The 21,034-nt window shown below is 37.8% G+C and overlaps 1 protein-coding gene across 1 annotated transcript in view; it reads left to right on the top strand.

Annotated features, from left to right (window-relative positions):
* LOC148407660 (uncharacterized) overlaps positions 1–21,034 on the top strand; it is a 109,534-nt gene that overhangs the window by 15,207 nt on the left and 73,293 nt on the right. The window contains 1 exon segment of the mRNA XM_088402018.1: positions 4,867–4,950. The gene's annotated coding sequence lies outside the window, so the exon portion shown is untranslated.

Raw genomic sequence — 21,034 nt, 5'->3', positions numbered from 1 at the left:
TATATCTGCAATGGTGAGTCAAAGTCTTCTAGCAGTTTGAAGCACCTGAGAATTCAAATGTCGTTTGAAAAAAGTCTCACAAAATGTTGGTTTTCAAATCTTTTGACGTGCCACAAAATAGTCAGCTACTGCTATGCGTGCTGTTTTATGTGCAATAGGACAAGTCCAGTGGCGGTCCGTGCATTTCACTCTTGGGCCTTCACTGATTCGGCCCCCTTAGAAGCACACGTACACATTACTAGGCTACACAGGCTATTTTCCGGCGCATTTGAACATCAATAAACCCGCATCAGCAATTGAAACTTATCATTATACGTGATACTGCCAGAACTTAAAATAATAATAATTTTAAATATTTGTATATGGATGAATGGGTGTCCACAAAGTTTTATGAAGTCCACCAAGTGTCTTGTCGGTGCGGCATGTTGGCGACGGATGTGGGAAGGTGGATCCAAAATACAGGGGGGCAGGATGAGATGAGCTCAATAAAACGTTTTATTACTCGCAGAAGCTGGGCGAAACACGAGAGCTACACTAGAGCTGGAACACGCTCATGACAGGTGACACAATTTACACTAACGACAGACGCCAGGGAAAAACATCACAAACCCAAAAGCAAAATAACTCCACAAAACTCCACAAACCCCACAAAATAAAGCCACAACACGAAAAACCCAGACAGAACATGACACCAAAAGCAGGCAAGCTTTAACAAGATTGTATGCTAATTATGTAGTCCCCAACCTTTTGATCACCTCAGACTGGTCAATGCATTAGATTTCTATTGCCGACCAGGGGGAAACCTTCACATCACCTCTCGCCGCAATATAGCTTTTTTTCCAACCCCCCTAAAAGAAAAAAAAATCCACGATACTCTGAGGGCACGGATTTTTCGGACTATAAGCCGCGACTTTTTCCTCATGATTTGAGCCCTGCGGCTTACAGTCCAGTGCGGCTTATCCGTTGTTTTTTTCCCACCAGTCAAGAAAATGTGTGTATCGGCTCAAGAAGTCAGTTTATGGAACAACTATGAAATATAACTGCAAAGATGTGAATCAATGACTGTGCTCAAAAATAGTTTTAAAATCTATTAAAAATATTTTAAAAAATGTCTAAATTGAATAAGATTATTCTGCCCTTCAGAAGTGTTATAACACCTGTGTTGTTCTAGATTTGTACATAGATTTAGAGCACCCTCTTCTGGTTACTTTGAAATATTGTTTTTTCTCAGTAGACGTCAGTGGCAGCACGCAAAGACGACACGTTAATGTTTGATGATTGCTAATCTTATTTTGTTTTGCCTTGGACGAGAATTGTTCGTGAGTACAGAAGTTCTCAAAATTATGACTGTTCATCTGTTTTGTTTATCGTTAGAGACATTGGAAATAAGAGTATTTTTTCGTTGTGCAACTTGCTTGTTAGCTCGAGAGGTGCTATGTATCATTAGCTGATTACGTGTTTTACGGCAACCTAAAGAGGGTAATGGTCAATGGCCATTGTTCAAATAAAGCAGAGCAAAAGGAAAGACAGTCTGCTTGTTTGAAACATCGTTAACCAGACGTCTAGCTGGCGAAAACCCAGACGTTTTGGAGTGAGGACGGCAAAAAGATCTTGTATAAAAGTTTGTGTTTGATATACAGTATAAAGTATATATATGATTGTATTTATAATGTTATGATTGTATATGTTATTCATGTGCAGTGTGTGCAATGTTCAATAAATGAATCAGTCATTTAAACAATGGGAGACAGAATGCTGTTGGTACGTTGCATTGGTAGACGATTTAAAAAAATATGTATACTTTTTTTTTAAAAAAAAAAACTTTCATATACCATCTTTTTGGATAAATATCTGATGTTATGACCTGCGGCTTATAGTCCAGTGCGGTTTATCCTTGGCAAAATGTTTTTTTTTGGGTCACTTTTTGCTGCTGCGGCTTATATAAAGGTGCCACATATAGTCCGGAAAATACGATATATATATATATATATATATATATATATATATATATATATATATATATATATATATATATATATATATATATATATATATTTCCTATATATACCCATAGTTAACTCTATACGGTTTAAAAATGCATGATGCAGGCAATTTAACAAGCATTCTAAAAAACAAAAAATAACTATTGCATAAATGAAATCTAGAAAAAAAAAGATTATTAATGGCCTAAATAGGCAACTCTTTGTACAGGATATGCTATTCAGTTTAAGTTTTATAAGACGCGGGGTTAGCAGTCATGACCTTGGTGTCTGACAGAATGGAGTTCACCATGGTAACGGTTGGTCAGTAACCTACCTAACACCCCTATACCACCTTTCATCACACCCCACCACTTCTCACTGCCTCACGAGCAATTTGATTGGATGTACAATTGAAATGTCATGCCTCAGTAACACATAAGCACACTCACCGGACTAACTAGACGGAAACATTGGGGTGAAAGAACAGGACACATCAAACGATCGAAAATGAGAGAAACTCGAGACAATAGAAATGCAGTAAAATGTTTGCAGGCTTTCTCGACTGAAATATGAGTATTTTCTTGCAAGAAATATGCTCTATCTGAACATGTTAGGTTCACAGTTAGTAGGTTAACGTGTTGTGGCGGAACTATGCTCAGAGCGTCAATGTCGAGAGGCTTCTCATAGATGCTGAAAGCAGAATCAAATGAATATCAATGTAGAACCAATTACCTCAGGGAAATGCTGTCTGTAGGTTAGCTTTGCGAGTGCACACGGCTCACCTTTAGCAAAGTGGAAGCAGACAGCGCAGATGTATATTCGTTTTTATTCCCTCTAACAAGCCTGTCTGCCTGGCTAAAATAGAAATGTCCAGGAGACATGTCCTACCCCCTCCTCACCTCATTTCACCTAGATACACACTGCTGTAAAAATATAAATTATGGAGGGAACCTCTGATGCAATTTTTAAGAATTTAAATACAAAAGCTGGTTTCAAATTTGTAGCATATTCAAGGATAGAAAAATTATCAGTTTATGTTCTCAAGACATACTCCAAAATGTCTTTTGAAATATTTCAACCAGCCGTGCACAACCAGCCCTGCACAACCAGCCGTGCAACCTGACACAAATCTCAATGCGATTGGCTCAAGCTAAACCCTGTATTGGAATTATACTCAAGGTTGAAAACGATATGGTGTTTAGGTCATATGAAGAGGATAATTTAGACCCAGAAGCAGACAGGGCAAAAAAGTGGAAAAGCAAAAAGTCTTTCTGGACCGCCAATGAATTGGAAGCTAGACTTGGAAAATAGGTTCGGGAACTAGACTCAGAAATCTGTCTCAAAAGAAACTTGGAAGACACATTTATGTGTTGGTTTGATGATCTGTCACTGAGAGCATCAAACTCAAATTCCATCAGACATAAATCCCTTTATGAAAGCCAACTAAAGGACAATAGCCACTGCATGGCGACTGATATATCATCACGAAACTAACCAGTCACCACCAGTCACAAGAGTAAATACATTAAAATGACAAATGTGACAAATACATGATCATCATGATGGTGACAAATACATGACCATAGCAACGTCATAGCAACTGATATCACAACAGTTTGAGATATGATGGGGACCGAAATAAATATATTTGGACTATCATTCATCTCAAAGATACTAGTCTGTTTCTCTCTGAAACCCATTACATGTCTGCAAGCCTGTAAATTTTATGTTTATGAGCATGGATCTGCATGTGCAAAATTTGCCTTAAATCATCACAAAATTGACAATACTTTGAGGTTCTAAAAGCAATTTTGTTATGCTGCTGCATGAGCAATTTAGCTGATCCAAGCTACTGCTGATCTGCATAAGTGACCGTGCCTCTTTCAAAGTCTCTAGCTCCTTAAAGCCCCTTCTAAATCAGTGTTAAGGCCATGATAATAGACCCCTCTGACCAATTGATTGGCCTTCGTATGTTTACAGCTCACTTTAATTGCTTCAAAAATACCATTTATCAGGCATGCGCATCTGCGTACACATGACTGAGTGTGTGCAAATGCGCCTGTCCATTGACAAAAAAGCCCATTGATTTATCAGCATCAGGATTTGTCCCGTTCACCGTACATAAAATCCCCGCGTATGTGCTGCTCAAAATGGGAAATGGTTCCATCGATTCCCTTAAGTTGGAGCCCAAATGCTAAAGATTTTTGGATAAGCTTTCTCATTACTTAAGCTGAAATCAATAGGGGCAGCATGGGTCTAATGAATGAACGGGCCACAGATCAGATGGGGTGTGCTCATCCCTGGCCTGTCCTGGTCGATCTGCGCGCCAGTGTGTGTGCGTGTGCCGCGTGGGTACAAGCTTGAGGGGAACCTGCTTTTCTGATCACTAATCAGAAAATGCACCTCCAATACCTATTTGTGTCTTATTTTCGTTTTGCTTCATTAACCCTATTAAGTGTGGTGAGACTACACACTGCTTCTATTTGACATATAACTTGGGTGGAATACATCCCAAAGATGTACTCCATTTTCTTTAATATTGGAAAGTAGATATTTTCTTGATTAATATCACAGAGTATACTGTATGTGCACCTTCATATTGCAAAAATCGTAGCATATCTTGAGTCCTTTTTTAATATTCTCTGCTATAATTCTTGATTATTTTGATTTTGCCTGCACTATATTACTTTCATCTACAGTTACATAATGCTAGGTTGTTTTTTGCCTTTAAAATAATTTTTGCAGCAAACAATATTTGGACTTGGAATGAAAAACTGCATAATATCTGTGAGGCTGATTTGTTGCAGATAATTAATTTGAAGTGTTACGCTAGGTATTAACATGGTCCTGCTCACAAAGTGCAATGTGTTGAATTTGCATGCAGTTGGCGCTCAGCAGGAAGCAGGTGGAGGATCAAAGTTTGGAGCTGTCAGTGTGTCAACAGAAAGAAGAAATTCTTCTTTGCAAGGTAACAGTAAAATAAGATATCTACAGTCCAGCACTATTTTCTTTACATTCATTTCGTTGCTGTTCTACATCACTTGTTGGCTAGAGAGTGAGTAATGAAAATTCATCAACAGGCCTCATCTAGCATCACATGCACCCATATCCCCATTGGGGTCAATCAATTTTGATCTTATCTTTTTTCTCAGAGAGGGTTTGAATTAGCCTGGAGAGAAGATAAGAGACACAATTAAATGACTTCCCATTGCCAACATCTACAAATATTTTAAACAAATCCTCTGAACAAAGACACAGCACACACACCAAAAACGTTGACCCGCTTTTCATCCATTCAACATCATAATGAAGCCAAGGGTATAGTGAGGAAATCTCTGAATTATCGGGCCAACATCATTGACTCAACATCTTTTTGTGGTTTGGCCACCATGTGAAAAAACCTTTATTAATTGTTTTAAAGTTGCCAACTGCCATTTGATTAATGATATAGCTGACAACAGTCGCCAGTTGGCAAAATGCTTCTCAGCTGAATAAAATATGTAATGGTACAGTTAAATTAGGAGAAAGGAATATTACTTTTTGTGGATTCTCCCCTATTTTGAGTGTGAAAACACATTTTCAGCAAAAAAATATTTAAAAGACACTTAAGACAATGAAGTTATGAACACAGCTGCAAACAACACCAGCAATGGTGTTGATTGTAAATAATGTCTGATTTGTTCATTAAAATGCATCGGGTCCAAAATTTTGGACGGATGATCTTGTTTGCCTGCGTCCATATGTCCTAGACACATCATTTTTGACGGGAGCACATACGTTCAACATGCGTCCATTGAACGCATTGTTTTTTATACATCAAAATATAAATCATCATCCATCTACTGTTTTATTCAGCAAAACTTGACCACTTACGAACATTTTTGACATTTTTGTCCGCCATGTTTGTTTTGATCTCACAGGGGAAAAAAAAAGTCAAACAAGAATGCTGCTCACGCTGTGAGGTAGATTATCAAGTAGTAGCCTGATAGTGGGAACCTCAAATCTATTTGACCTGAGATTTACAGTAGACTGAACAATAGTGAATGTGGAGCAGATGTATCGAGGGAAAGTACCTGAAACAGCTTTATAAGTCATGTAATATCTGTGTGATAATCTTTGATTATTGAAGGATGCTGGTCCTGTGAGAGAGTAAAGGTAGAGCATTGGGATCTAAAGATGTTCAGGGCAAAGTGATAAATGGTATACAGTTTTGCATGTGACATGCACTTCTGTGGATTGTGTTGCTATAGTAGAGTTGCAATAAAATTATGCTTTTGACTAGACAAGTATGTTTTGTTAATGTGGCTTGTGAAAAAAAGGAGATCTATAAAGCTAAGTATGAATTTGAATTTTTTGCCTAGTGGGAGATATGATGTTTGACACTTAAGTCTTTAATCAACCAGGTGCCGCATCATTTTAGTTTTGTTTGTGATGAGGTTAAGTTTTGCCTTAATTAGGGCATGTTGCAGATAGATAAAATCATCTTCAAAATTTGCAAATGCTGACTAGAAAAGTTGTAGAGGTGTAAAGAATGGGGCCATCTGCATACATGTGTTAGTATGAGAATTTGAGATCATCACAGATATTATTAATATAAATTTGAAAAAGTAATGGTCTTAATTCTGACCTCTTTGCTTATGATTATTGGATCGGACATTTCTGTGCCCAGCCTAACTTACTCGACAGTCTCAGCTAAATAACTTTTTAACCGCATTACTGACTGATTATCACATCCCCCTCATAGTTCAGAGTCTCGAGTTAGGGTTAAAGGCATGTTTTCCCGAGCCCGTGTGGATTTTCTCCACCAAAAAAAACATACTTGGCAGGTGTATTGGACACCCTACATCCCGGGGACCCAACAGTTATCAGAGCTAAAACGAACATTGTATGATTAGAAGCCCAGACCAGCTATATGCATCATTTTGGAAAAGGGTGACATTTGATCTGTTTATTTTTAAAGGGTCGAGGTCTGTATTTTTTTTAGCAGAGCAATGAGACACGGGATGCCTGCCAAGATTCAGGAGTTTTTATTGTCATATGTATAGTATATAGTATATTATTATACCACACAATGAAATTCTTATTCCATTCACTCCCCGTGTAGCAGGCTACATTCCATGTTCGAACAATAAATTAATAGATGAATAATAAAACATAAACAATAAATAATAACACAATAAACAATAAAACAACAGCAGAAACAATGGTGATAATAATAGTATGCAAATATAATGTAGTGAAAAATATTACTTATGCATGAAGTAAGAGAGATTTGTTGAATTTGGACGGCTTGTGGGTAGAGGTTGTTTGCCAGCCTGGCAGTCCTGGCCCTCAGGCTTCTTTGGCTTCTACCTGATGGCACCAGTTCAAACAGCCACTGTACCATAGTAAAAGCCAATCCTTGTGAAAAAAAAACTGCCAATGAGTCAAAATCAAAGATATCTATGGTTCAAGTACAGTGGACCCTCGGTTTATGACATCTCTGCTTTGTGTATTTATTCACTTTACGACGTGGACCATGACGTTTTTTTTTTGTCCCCTCTTTATGCAAATTCTTCAAATAAAATATTTTTTATATAGCCCTGAATCAGTGAAGTCTCAAAGGGCTTCACAGGTGAAAAGAAGTCATATCAAGACTTGTTTTGTAAAAAACAAGATGACAGAGACCTCTTTTCATCATTACTACACAACAGCATACCCTGCTCAAAGCTCCCAGAAGTGGAAGGAAAAACTCAAAAACCCCAAAAGATTGGATCTAGTCTTGAGTGCTTAAAATAACGTATTTATTGTGCATTTTACTGCTTAATTAAAACTTGAATGGGATAGCCATGAGTCCCAAGATTGCTCGGGATGTTAAAGAGAGTAGTAGGAAGATGATTTTTACGGAAACGAAGCTGGAGATAATCAAGAAATACGAAGAAGGGTAAGCAAGCCTAGCCTAGGCTAGGCTGCCCTCCCTAGGGAATATGGCCATCACGGGCTCGTCACTCACTCATAGGTAATTAAATCCTCTCTATATTTTTTATTTCTGATGTTATTCAATTGTATACATGTGTATTAGACATATGTAGCACTTACTATACTATTTTGATACCATTTTCAATACACTCATTAACTATATAACATAGGTTTGGATTGACCGCCATACGGCAAATTCACGTTACGATCCCAACCGCGGAATGGATTAATCTGGTAAACTGGGGGCCCACTGTAATGTATGACATGAAGATCGTTGAACGTATTCGAGACACTGTCAACTATATTGATATTGTTCTAAAGTGAGCAGGCTCCGACGTGAACAACATGGTGTTGTTCTGAAATGTTTAAACTGTCAATTCAGGGCGGTAAAGAACAACAAAATCAAGCGACATCCAACGGTCTTTCTTTTTTAAGCAACTGACCTTCTTTTCTCGATAGACATTCTTTTTTTCGGCTGAGTTTTTTTTTTTTTTTTTTTTTTTTTCATGCAATGTCATGCAGGCGACCAACAATAGCTAGGTGGTAGACTGGAGGTAACTCATTAAGCATCCCTGCTGAAAGACAATGGTGATGAATAAATAAATAACAAAATTGACAAATATGTGACGATAGCAACTGTGATTGATATCAAAACAGTTCTGCTGGAAGTCTTTACACAATCTGATGGGGGAACCAGGTTGTCCATAATTACTGAAAGCCAGCGAGCAGTGTTTTAATTGATTACTGTGCTAATAACGTCTAATATGTTCATCTTTATTTTCTTTACATGATTAAGAGGAGATTTTTGTAAATACTAGTTCTTATTAATGGTTGTTGAAAGTCCCAATATCACATTCATATCAATTTCCAAACAGTAAATTCCCAGTCCCTTATCCCCCCCCCCCCTGCCCACACACACACACACACACACACACACGCACACACACACACACACACACACACACACACACACACACACACACACACGCACGCACACCTCCAATGTGTCCTGTCTTTTAAGCTCATAAATATGGAAAGCAAAAGATGATGAGATTCACCGACAAGAAAAGAATCAAAATCTGTTGTTGCGTGTCCTTTTCCCCGTGTAAAGTTTGAATTAAATGTCACACATTAGCATGTGAACTTTTAAATGAGCTTGTTTGCTCTCAGTGGGGCGGGGCATGTAAATACCCATTTTGAGTATGGAATGTGGTGTTACTGAGAAGGGACTGGGGTGGGTGACTGGAAATGTAGAGAACTGTGTGACACTACCAATTAGGCCATTTCACAGGTTGATATTTTATAGGCACTGTCAAAATGCGTCTTGTTTGAAGGGGACTGAAACCCTAACCTTAGGAAAGCCCGGAAAACCTGCCACGAATACTGCTGACTTTATACTGCACAACCTGTTGCTGTGGGAGAGTTGTGAGTTATGACTCGATGCTAACAAACACAAACTGGTCCTTAAATCACGATCAATCATAATTCAGAGCGCTAAAAATAATGACTAGCATAAATTCTCTAGCTAGCAGTGCTCGATTGTTCTATATCGGCTGGCGAGAGCAGTCAGATTATCTTTCGAAGGCACGAAAATGACTCTTTGATGCTTACAGCTTGACAGTTGCATACGGATCACGTTTAACAAAACAAACTCAAATATGTTTACTGTTGTTCTGAAATCACCTCACTTTGATCAAAATGCATAGGGAGTCACCTAAAATCTCAGTATATATATCATTTTTAACCCCCCCACCAAAAAAAAAAAAAAAAAACACATTTTGATTATCAAAAGGTTTGTCATTCACAGTGGAAATATCTTATTTGACCTTTTGTGTTCATATTAGTGTTTCACCAAAAAAATGTGTGTGTCTGTGTGTGTGTGTGTGTGTGTGTGTGTGTGTGTATATATATATATATATATATATATATATATATATATATATATATATATATATATATATATATATATTCATATATATAATAATATAATATAATATAATTATATAATTTTCCGCACTATAAGGCGTTCCTAAAGGCCTTAAGTTTTTTTAAAAAGCTGATGGCGCACCTTATAATCAGGTGCACCTTATATATGGAACAATATTGATATTGGGATTCGTAGATGGGAATGAAACTGATAAAGTAAGCTTTACCTGTTTCCTCTACAGTTGAACAAGGTTGGTCATATTGACATTGAGTTATTTTGCTCTTGAGAGTTGCACTTTAGAGTTATTATTTGAGTTATTATTGGTATTACTTTGAGTAGTACTATATCGTGATTGAAAAAGTTTTAAAATATGTCAGTAATTGAGGGTACGCTTTATAATCCGGTGCGCCTTATATGTGGAAAAAAGTTTTAAAATGTCATTAATTGAGGATGTGCCTTATAATCTGGTGTGCCTCATAGTGCAGAAAATACGGTGTGTGTGTGTGTGTGTGTGTGTGCGTGTGTGGGTGCGTGTGTGTATATAAATATATATATATATATATATATATATATATATATATATATATATATATATATATATATATATATATATATATATCCATCCATTTTCTATCGCCTGGGCTTGTTAACAGCCAATTGCAGGGCGCAAAAAGACAAAAAACAACCACTCACAATCATACCTAAGGGCAATTTGGAGTGTTCAATACACCTACTATGCAAGAGTTTTGGATGTGGAAGGAGAATGGAGTGCCTGGAGAGAACCCACGTGAGAACAGGGAGAACTTGCAAACCCCACACAGGAACGCCAGAGCGGGCTGGAATTGAACCCGGGATCTTTGCACTGTGAGGCATACGTGCTAATTAGGCTGCCACAGTGCCTCCTTGAAAAATAAATATTTAATTTAATTTGGACCCAGTTTGACTATATATGTAGCCTTGCAGAGGATATACAGGATGCTGCAATTCATGCTTTCAATTCACCTGATCTATATTTTGTTTTTCCAATTGAAGAAAAGGGTAGTAAAATATTGGCAAGTAAAACAAAGACAGTATGTAAACACTGCCCAAAAAATAAATAGACCACACACTGCAGCAAACAGTTGATGTATGTATTTCGTTAAACTATTCAGTATTATTAAAGATCTCAGCTGTACCTGAAAACGGAGTCTGGCTCTTTTTTTATATTTGCATCAGCACACACAATTTTCAAACATTTTGAAAAACTGGAACATTTATGTTAGGCAATCTCATGAGACTTCGTTTCTTGGGATTTGTGTCTTGTCCCACCTCCAGTCATTACTACTAATAAAAACATTGTTAAATTACAGTGTTAGTGATTTCTTAGCAATATCCTCTGTTTGTTTAAGATATCAAGAGAGTGTGTGGGTGGACCCAAAGGTTTTTTGGCAATTTAACATTTTAAACTGTTAAAATTGTGCTCCACAAGTTCATATAAATAATAACATGAATAACCATGTTTTCCTGAACAACAGTACATAACTAAGCTCACATATACGACTCTGCATGAGTATTTATCAATATCTGTGAAAAATATTTGATTGTAACAACCAGTATTTTCTACCCTTACCTTTTATTTTTCTTCATTGACTGCGTCCCCCTTTGTTTTAAAGCGCGGGACCACATATTTATTGTCACAATTTCCTCCCAGTGAAGGGCTTATGTCTGTAAAACACATTAAAATCATAATGCAATCTCGGCTAACCCGGGAGCAACGTTATTGTTCCATTAAACCTGGCGAACAACCCAGCAGCCCAGACTGTTTATCAATCCAATATCTCATAATGTGCTCTCTGCCTGGTCATTTTGAATATAGAAATATCTTCCTTTGTTATTGAACCATATTTCCTTTATTAAGTATTAATCTCATGTTCTGACAAGAATCTGACACAACCAATCTGATATTTGATTATTTGGGCCTTTTTTTTCCCAATTTTTTTTTTTGTCTCCATAGTCTCTTGGTGATATTGGATACATTACATGTGGAGAGCTGTTTTATCTGGGTATAAAAATGATTTAGTGTGTACTCAGCGCACAGTGTCATTGACTAGCTTTAATTTCACTGCAGAGGTGGACTTTATTACTCTGCTACTCCTTGGACAAGTGTATGTGTGTGCATGTGTATGTGTTTGCCCGTGTGCTGTGCCTGCGAGCACATGCAATATCTCCCATATGCTGCCATGTGCATGGAACTGCCTTTTAATGGAGTATACAGCTAAACAAAATCGAAATCTCTCACATGATCCTAGAAATGGTCCTAGTGCAAGAAAAGCGATCTCAATTTTTGTTCCCAATTTTTATTTTTTGCTGTGACAAACCATACTTTTGATCAAAAGCTACATAGCCAAAATCATGTTTGTGCCGCTGAATTCTTTAACCTTTCAATGACCCTGCTGAATGCCAGTGGCCCAATCATAGAACCTAATTGAATCTGCTCGGCGGTAACCCCTAAACATAGCCCCCACCCCGCCAACACCCTCCCTGCTGTCCGACTGATGAAAAAATAAAATTGCAGGTGAAAAATGAATACTGCAGCGGCGGAGTGAGAGAGTGAGATGGAGGTGAGACTGGGAGGGTCTGATTGTGGAGCGGCATTCGAGGTTTCATTACACATTTATAAATACTCACATTGCAAACACACCATTCTTTTTTTTTTTTTTATTTCAATCCTACACCAGGATGAAGTAAAGTGTGAAGTGGCAGCAAGAGAGAACAAGTGGGAAAGTGCACATTTCTCATTACCCCAGCCACCATTTCTGAGCTTATTCTTTTAAAATAATCTGATTTAGTTGCAATTTTCCTCTAAGCGGCTCACTGTTTACCTGCAAGATTAACATTCCCCTCTGTTATTAATATCAAGACTATAATTAAGGGTGATGTGTCCGACTCAGTACTACTTGGTGGTGTCCAGGCCCTTTGCTGCAGGACTCTTGGAATATTGTGGAGCTATGTTACAACACAAAGACATTTTTTAAAAGGAAGGTAAATTTGGCATGCTTTCTATAAAAATACAAACCTGTATATCTCTACAGGTGTGTTGGTGGAGGTGGGTTGGGGGGCATATTTCTTTCGTTTGTATTTGTGTGTGCATGTGCCTGTGGTGACAGTGTGATGGTCCCTTCTGATTGATAAGGTGTCTGTGCAGGCTGCAGATTGCTCTGGCTGATTGCTTCTGAGAGCTCCAACTGATTTATAATCAGAGCAGGATGAAGGATTGAGCTGTGGATTGCTTATCTGTTTAGCCCCCATTGCAACATAAACGGACAAATTATCATGTGGGACACATACACACACCCATACACATGCATGCACACACATACATAGCCACACTCTCATAGAAATGGCTACTCATGATCAGTGTTACTAATCAGTCCAGTCATATTTTTGTGATGGCCTCAAAAAGTGCAATCAGTCCCACTTGTTTGCTTGTGAAAATGAAAGATGGCAATGATGGATAGAGATGCTCCAAAAATGGGAAATTCATGAAAACGCAGGAAGAAGACATTCAACAAAAGACAACAACTACATCATCCAGAATGCATTGGCCCCCTTCCCATTCAATGCCATATTCCTTAAATAGGGTCAAAGCACCCATACACTGATTTTGTGTTTAAAAATGGCAATAAATACAGGATCCTGTACAGGCCAGTGAATTGTAGCTCCATTTTGCTATCATGCAAAAAAAAAAAAAAAATCCATCTCAGAGTGTGTGCATTTTGCCTGTGCTGCCATTTGCTTTCAACTGAAAATGATGTCTTGTGAATGTGAATTCAGAACAACATTATGTTGCTTACATTGGGAGCTGTAGAGAGCATGGGAATTCACCCAACCGGTCTACATGTTTTGTGGACTTGGAAAAGGCATTCGACCGTGTCCCTTGGAGAGTTACGTGGAGAGGTGCTTTGGGAGTACGGGGTACCAAGCCACTTGCTAAGGGCTGTTAGGTCCCATCGATATCAGAGTTTTGTTTGCAATGCCAGTAGTAAGTCGAATTCATTTCTAGTTAGGGTTGGATTTCGCCTAGACTGCTCTTTGTCACTGATTCTGTATATTATCTTAAGAAACATAATTACTCGACACAGCAGAAAGGGGTCCGGTTTGGGGGTTTCAGCATTGCATCTCTGCTTTTTGAGGAAGATTTGGTTCGACTGGCTCTTCGGGCCATAACCTCCAATTGTCACTGGAACAATTTGCAGCCGAGTGTGAAGCGGCTCGGATGAAGATCAGCACCTCCAAGTCTGAGACCATGGTCCTCAGTCGGAAAAGGGTGGAATGCCCTCTCTGGGTTGGGGATGACGTTCTGCTCCAAGTGGAGGAGCTCAAGAATCTTTGGGTCTTGTTCACGAGTGAGGGTAGAATGGAAAGGTTGATCGACAGGCAGATCGGTGCAGAGTCTGCGGTGATGCAGAAAGAGTTGAGCTGAAAGGCGAAGCTCTTCATTTACTAGTCGATCTACGTTCTTGCCCTAACCTATAGTTGCAACTGGTGGGTCGTGACTGAAAGAACGAGATTCCATATACAAGCGATGAAATGGAGTTTCCTCAGCATGTTTTCTGGGCTCTCCTTTAGAATAGGGTGAGAAACTACGTCATCCAGGAGGAACTCAGTGTTTAGCCGCTGCTCCTCCATGTTGAGAGGACCCTGTTTAGGTGTCTCGGGCATCTGCTTAGGATGCCTTTCAGATGCCTTCCTAGTGAGGTGTTCCAGGAGCAGGCCAGGGGATCATCCAGGACACACTGAAGAGACGATATCTCTCGACTGGCCTGGGAACACCTGAGGATCCTCCCGGAGGAGTTGGACGAAGTAGCCGCAGAGAGGAAAGTCTTGGCTTTCCTGCTAAAACTGCTGCCCCTGCAACTCGACCATGGACCATGGAGCTAATGGATGGATGGTTGGATGGAAGAGACTTAACACAGTGGTTATTGATATTTCCTGTTGGACATGTATTATCTGACCCTATTATGGTAACCACTCGAGCAAATTTCTGTTAGAGGATATGATGTTTGCATATAAATATGTTTGTTTACAGCAGCTGTAGAATTGGTTGTTGTTAAAGGGGTTAATAAAAGTTCTTTGATAAATCATTTGAGACTAACTCCTCTTGGCATAGCAGAGTTTATCGTGCATGGTACATCCTGACAGGTATAACATGGCCTTTGGCCCTGTGACTGCTTTGTACGTGCATGTGTGTATGGGTGGTTGTGTTGTGTTTGTGTTTATACCTTATTCTCTTGCTCCCCCTTCTTACCTGTCTGTCTGATGATCCACTTCCTCATTTTTTTTTTTTAACACTATGTTAATGCACAGTGAAAGAAAGACAAAATACACACACGCAAATACAAAGTAAAAATTTAAGCACTTGGAATACTGACTCACACAGATACCCATATACAGATGAATGGCAGCAATTAGATGAGGAAGCCAAGCATGTGAGGACAGAGCAGCGCTGAGGGGGCCGCGACTGCACAGTGGAACGTGTGTATGCGTTTGTTTTATTTGTTTGGGTGTGTTTGAGAGGTATTCATCCTTCTAATGCTCTATCCATTTGTCTAAATATCAACACTGTCTCATATGTCACTGGACAGTGGTTGTTGGAGGGGGCGTTAACGTTTTCAATCTGGAGCCGAATAAGGAAAAAAAAAAGCAATTACAACATTATCACTGGAGTTGACAAAAATGAATTGCTCCTCAGGCCAAACACTGGAATGAAAATCATTGTTCTTGCTTTAGTGATTAAGAAAATAGGGCAGACAGTAAAGGTTAGAACTGGTGTTTTCTTAATCGCTGGTTCCATGTCTGTTCAGTTTGTTCTCACAAAGATTTTAGATAGATAGTTTAGTACTTAGATGAAAACTATCATTTTGTGGCAATGATTTGAAATGTGTCTACTTGCTTAACTAATTTGTTACCCCATATGCATCACAACCGAAGGTTCTTGTTTTGAATCTCAGGCCTTGTGGAGATTTCTTTTTCTCTCTGGGGTTACAAAAGGTATAAAAAGTCCACACACCTTTGTTCAAAGGACTGTTATTTGGAATATGAAAATTATAACAATATATATAAAATAATCAAAACATTTTCCAACATACACACAACTGAGAAAGTCTATGTGCAACTGGTGATGTGTCTGTCATCGGAATTAACCAACCGTGTTCAACCTCATGTGAAAGTGGAGTCAAAGTGGAATCCCAAATACCGTTCAGATTAACAGTGAGAAATGTTTCAATTGAGTGTATGCATTTCTAGGACATAATTGAAACTGGAAATAGGTCAGGCTATGGCTTTGTCCTGAATTCTTGTAAGAAAAGTCTAGAACTGTGAATAAATTGTTCTAGAGCATAGGTCTCGAACTCCAGTCCTCGAGGGCCGGCATCCTGCATGTTTTCCGGTTTTCTTTCCCCAACACACCTGATTCAAATGATTAGCTCATTAGCAAGCTCTGCAGGAGCTTCAAAATGATCCCAATCATTTGAATCAGGTGTTTTTGAGGGAAAAGGTTCAAAAACATGTAGGATATCGGCCCTCGAGGCCCGGAGTTCGACACCTGTGTTCTAGAGAGTCATCGTCACTGAGTGAGAAAATTTGTCTTATTTCTTCATGCAGTCCATTTACTTGGGTTAAATGTAGTCGATGTCAAACAAGTAAAGCACTTAGGGAAAAATACATACAAAACCAAACACAAAAAAAGGCTTTTAAGCACAGACTTTTGGGAATTAATACAACACTTCTTGGATGGACGGAAATAGAAAAAAAAAACTTTTATTTTTTATTACATACGCTAACTGCTCATGTATAATGGTAATTAATTTCATTTGAAGCTTTTGCAAGTCATATGAACTGTTTATTAAATGCACATGATGGATTACTTCGCCAAATTGCCTACATCACAGATCATGTGATTAGATCTCTTCTCAAATGCTTGTGTGCACTAGCACAAGCCATGTTTGTGTTTCCAGGGATAGGAAGAGGCGACAGATTCAACAATGGAGGCTTTTGTGCACATGGCTATTTCATATACTGTAAGGGTATGTGTGGGATCTACACGAGTTTTGAATGAGTGTGTGTTTGCATTAACTGTACCACTGGTGAGCTCATTTCTCTCAGAAATCAAAATTAAATGGGTCATCTATCATGAGAATTATGTGACTGGGATACTTGTCTGCCACCCTTTGTGTATGTGAGAGTTCAAATGTGCACACAAAAAGTAAGGTATAAGGGCAGTGTGTACTGTATGTGCACATGTGTATGTATGTGCACGTATTAATGTATGTGTGCGTGTGTATGTGTGTGTCCCTCTGTGCATGTGTTGGTCGCTTGTCTTTTCCTGCACTATGATTAATGGTTTACATCGGGCTGTTCAGTCATGCATGTTTCTTGGTTTATCGTTTTATGCTGTCTCCAATTAAAGGTCCATAAGTTGAGTGATGGCTTAAGGCCAGTGTCCATCAATAGAGGCCATCAACAGCCTTTATGCACCCTGGATACGGAAGCTACACATTACTAATATCCTCTTGTTTCAGTGCCATCACGCAATCCATGCGTGTGAATACTTGCTTGCAGATGTGTGTGTGTGGGTGTGTGTAGATGTGTGTGTGTGTTCAGGCAAGTGCAGTGGATATTATTGATTAAACTGATGTATTTAAATCTGGTTGTAAGTCTTAAAAGCATAGAGCTCTTAAAGTTAGACTGGGATGATATAACACCATTGCTTTATTCATCCATCCACCCATGCATTTTAAATAGCATTTTGTCCTCACTGGGGTTGTTGGCTTGCTGGTGCTTATCCCAGCTGTATTGGGGCAGTAGGTGGGGGACACCCTCAACTGGTTGCCAGCCATTTGCAGGGCACATAGGGACAAACAACCATTCACACAATCACACCAAAGGACAATTTACAGTGTCCAGTACACCTAAAATGCATGTTTGTGAAATGTGGGAGGAATGACACAGTGCCCAGACAGAACTCATGTGGACTTGAGTAGAACATGCAAACTCCACACAGGAAGGCTGGAGTGAGTTCGGATTGAGCTCGGCTTCTAAGCTGCGAGGCAGACGTGCTAACCACTCTTCCACCGAGCCGTCCTTTGCTTAATTTTACATATTGATAATATCTTATTGAATGGGAAGCTTGGAATAAGAACCATACTAAAACATGCATTTGTGCATTTTAGATGCTTTAGAACCATGTGCACCATTATGTAGCACGTTATGTAGATCTAATGGTATTTGGTTTTTGTACCTCACGATCTTACAAACATATTAAAAAAAAAAAAAAAAAGATTACTGTGCAGCACAGCGTGGTAGGATTGATAATCCTACACTGTTTTCTTCTTCTACTCTTCATTTCTCATATATATATATATATATATATATATATATATATATATATATATATATATATATATATATATATATATATATATATATATATATATATATATTTAAATGGCTGTTATTTTAAAACGTCATTTTAAGTTGCTACTATATTTAAATTTCTGGATGTCCTTTGAAGTTATACATTATACAAGTTATACAAGTTAAGTTCCAAGTTCCAACGATTCAAGGGATTCCAACGCAACAACACACTTGCCTAATATGGCACAAAATACCTAAGGTCCTAGCTTAGCCCAGTAAATCTTTAGACTTAAAAAAAAAAAATCACAACAAAATAAAATATAGTAGTAGTTTATGTATTCAATAAAGAAATAAGAGAGACACTCTTTTTTTGTTTGAATATGTACAAAGGTACAAATAGGCAAAGGTGTACCTATAGCAAATTTAAATTAATTTTACATGTTATAACATCATTTTTTAAACTAAAAGACACCACCTAAATAGAATAGTGTTCTAGAATCATAAAAATAAGTGCAGGGACAAATGGGAATAAGGTTATGATTGCATTTCTGAGCAACTGAGTTTTAATAGACTAAATGCTAAGTTTTAAAATCAGCAAATATTTTTCAATCGTGAGTTTAATGCCAATCAAATTCAACATTTCAAAATAATTATGCTTATTATATTTTACTTAATTACATAGCCCAACACATCTCCTTTTAATTTTGATTTTCTTATATTGACTCATTTATTCAAATCATTTGCTACCTTTTCATCTTGGATGAGTAGTTATCCAGTAATTGTATAAAGCAAAGCAAAATTCCCATTCGCATGTAAACATAATACAACATGAATGTCACTGACAACAATCAAGCACTAAGCCATAGCACCATGATCATATTTTTGTTTCTTTTTATGTTCTGTGTCATGTGCTGAATAATGACTTAAGCCTGTATAGTATCCAGTCAGGAACACAAGTCAACAAACAAATAAATATGAAAAAAAAGAATGAAAAATATGACAGTAACAATAAGTCAGATTGTCTTTCCTTTACATGGAGGCCGCGCTACCCTGTCATCACTGTGAGAAAAATGGAATCATGGCTATCCAGAAATTAAAAACAGGAGCCGTTTTAATATGCAGCAGTAGCTGATGGCACATGGGGGAATGAGTAGAGCACCAACTGTATGGAAAGGGGGCAGGTGCAAGGGCGATAAATATGAGGAAATTAATCAGTGATATCATCTCCATGGCACTTTAGCTTACCACTGACCTCGGTGCTTTAGTCAGCCCGGAGAGCGACCTGCTCCCGTAACAAAGCAAATGCAGCTCACACATGCAAGGAGCTACAGGCATCACACTTTTTTACAAGATCATCTGTCACTATGGCTCAAACACTTAGCAACGTAATTGAGTTTTTGAAGTGTAATGTGTTTTTTTTTTTTTTTTTAATCTTAGTATACAACAAACAATGACTACTTAGAATGACAACATGGCAAGTAAATGCCAAGAAAGTATGATGCAATATGAATGAAAATTCATAAAAGCATTATACAAATGAATTGGCCAATGTACTGATTGTGCAATACCCTACTAACTCTTGTAGTGCCAGGTGTTATCAGAAAAGGCAACCTATAGAGTGGCTAGTACAGTACATTTAGCATTTTCGCTCGTCTTTCAAGGCCGACAGAATATAGTTTGTTTTGGCTATGTAAACATGGGTGGTGTCATATGAAAGCTTGATTTCCATTCCTTATTTAGAATTGCTAGTATGTAAAATATTTGTTGTATGTATGCCATCCAAACACTGCCATCCAAAAGTCACATTTTTAACTACAGTGTTCAATTTGCTTAATATTAGATCAGCACTAGTCAAGGGTGGCAGCTACCCTCCAATAAAAAAAACACAAAAAACAAACATTTGATGAGAATTGTATTACTTATTATTGTTATTACGATTTTCAAAGATGAGAATTCTCGTCCATGGCAGTGAAAGAGCTAATAGCGATGGGACAAACTCATTAAATGTGAGACAAGAATGCCACATGATTTCTCATCCCTGCCCAGCATTATAGCTTTTATAAACCATCCACTGGTCACAGTTCTTGCTACAGTGCATAATTGGCTTAATATTAGACAAGCACTAGCAAAGGGTGGTAGCTACTCTTCATTAAAAAAAAAAAAAGAATATATATATATATATATATATATATATATATATATATATATATATATATATATATATATATATATATATATATATTAGTAGTAGTATTAAAAACTCAACGTTCTGTCATTCCTAGATGGTTTCTATCGCGGTAGACAGTGAACAACAAATGAGTGTAACTCTTCTTTAAGTTTCTTGTGCCTGTAGTACAGCTCTCATTCATTTATATTGTAAAACTGAAAAGAAAATAATACTATGCAAAAATTATATATCTTAGTAAATGTACACAAACTGAATATATTAAATCAATCATGTAATGGAATTAATCACGATATTCCTTTCAATACAAAACTTTAATTAGATATAAATGAATATGGTTATTAATGGTTATTAATGCATCTGCTAACATATATCAAACGGATATACCTGGCACAAATGAAAATGCTGACGAGCCAAACACATACAAGGCAACACTATATAACATGCTGAAGATAAAAAAAATAACATTAGCTAGCATGTTATCTACAGTCACAAGTTGGACCAACAAACAACTAATTTAGGACATATTAGCAATAAATGACAACATTCCATTGAATACAACTCACACACACACTCTTGAGCCATATC

This window comes from Hippichthys cyanospilos, chromosome 19, assembly GCF_059441005.1.
Source record: "Hippichthys cyanospilos isolate Australia breed blue-spotted pipefish chromosome 19, RoL_Hcya_1.0, whole genome shotgun sequence".
NCBI lineage: Eukaryota > Metazoa > Chordata > Actinopteri > Syngnathiformes > Syngnathidae > Hippichthys > Hippichthys cyanospilos.
This window is presented reverse-complemented; position numbering and strand designations above follow the sequence as displayed.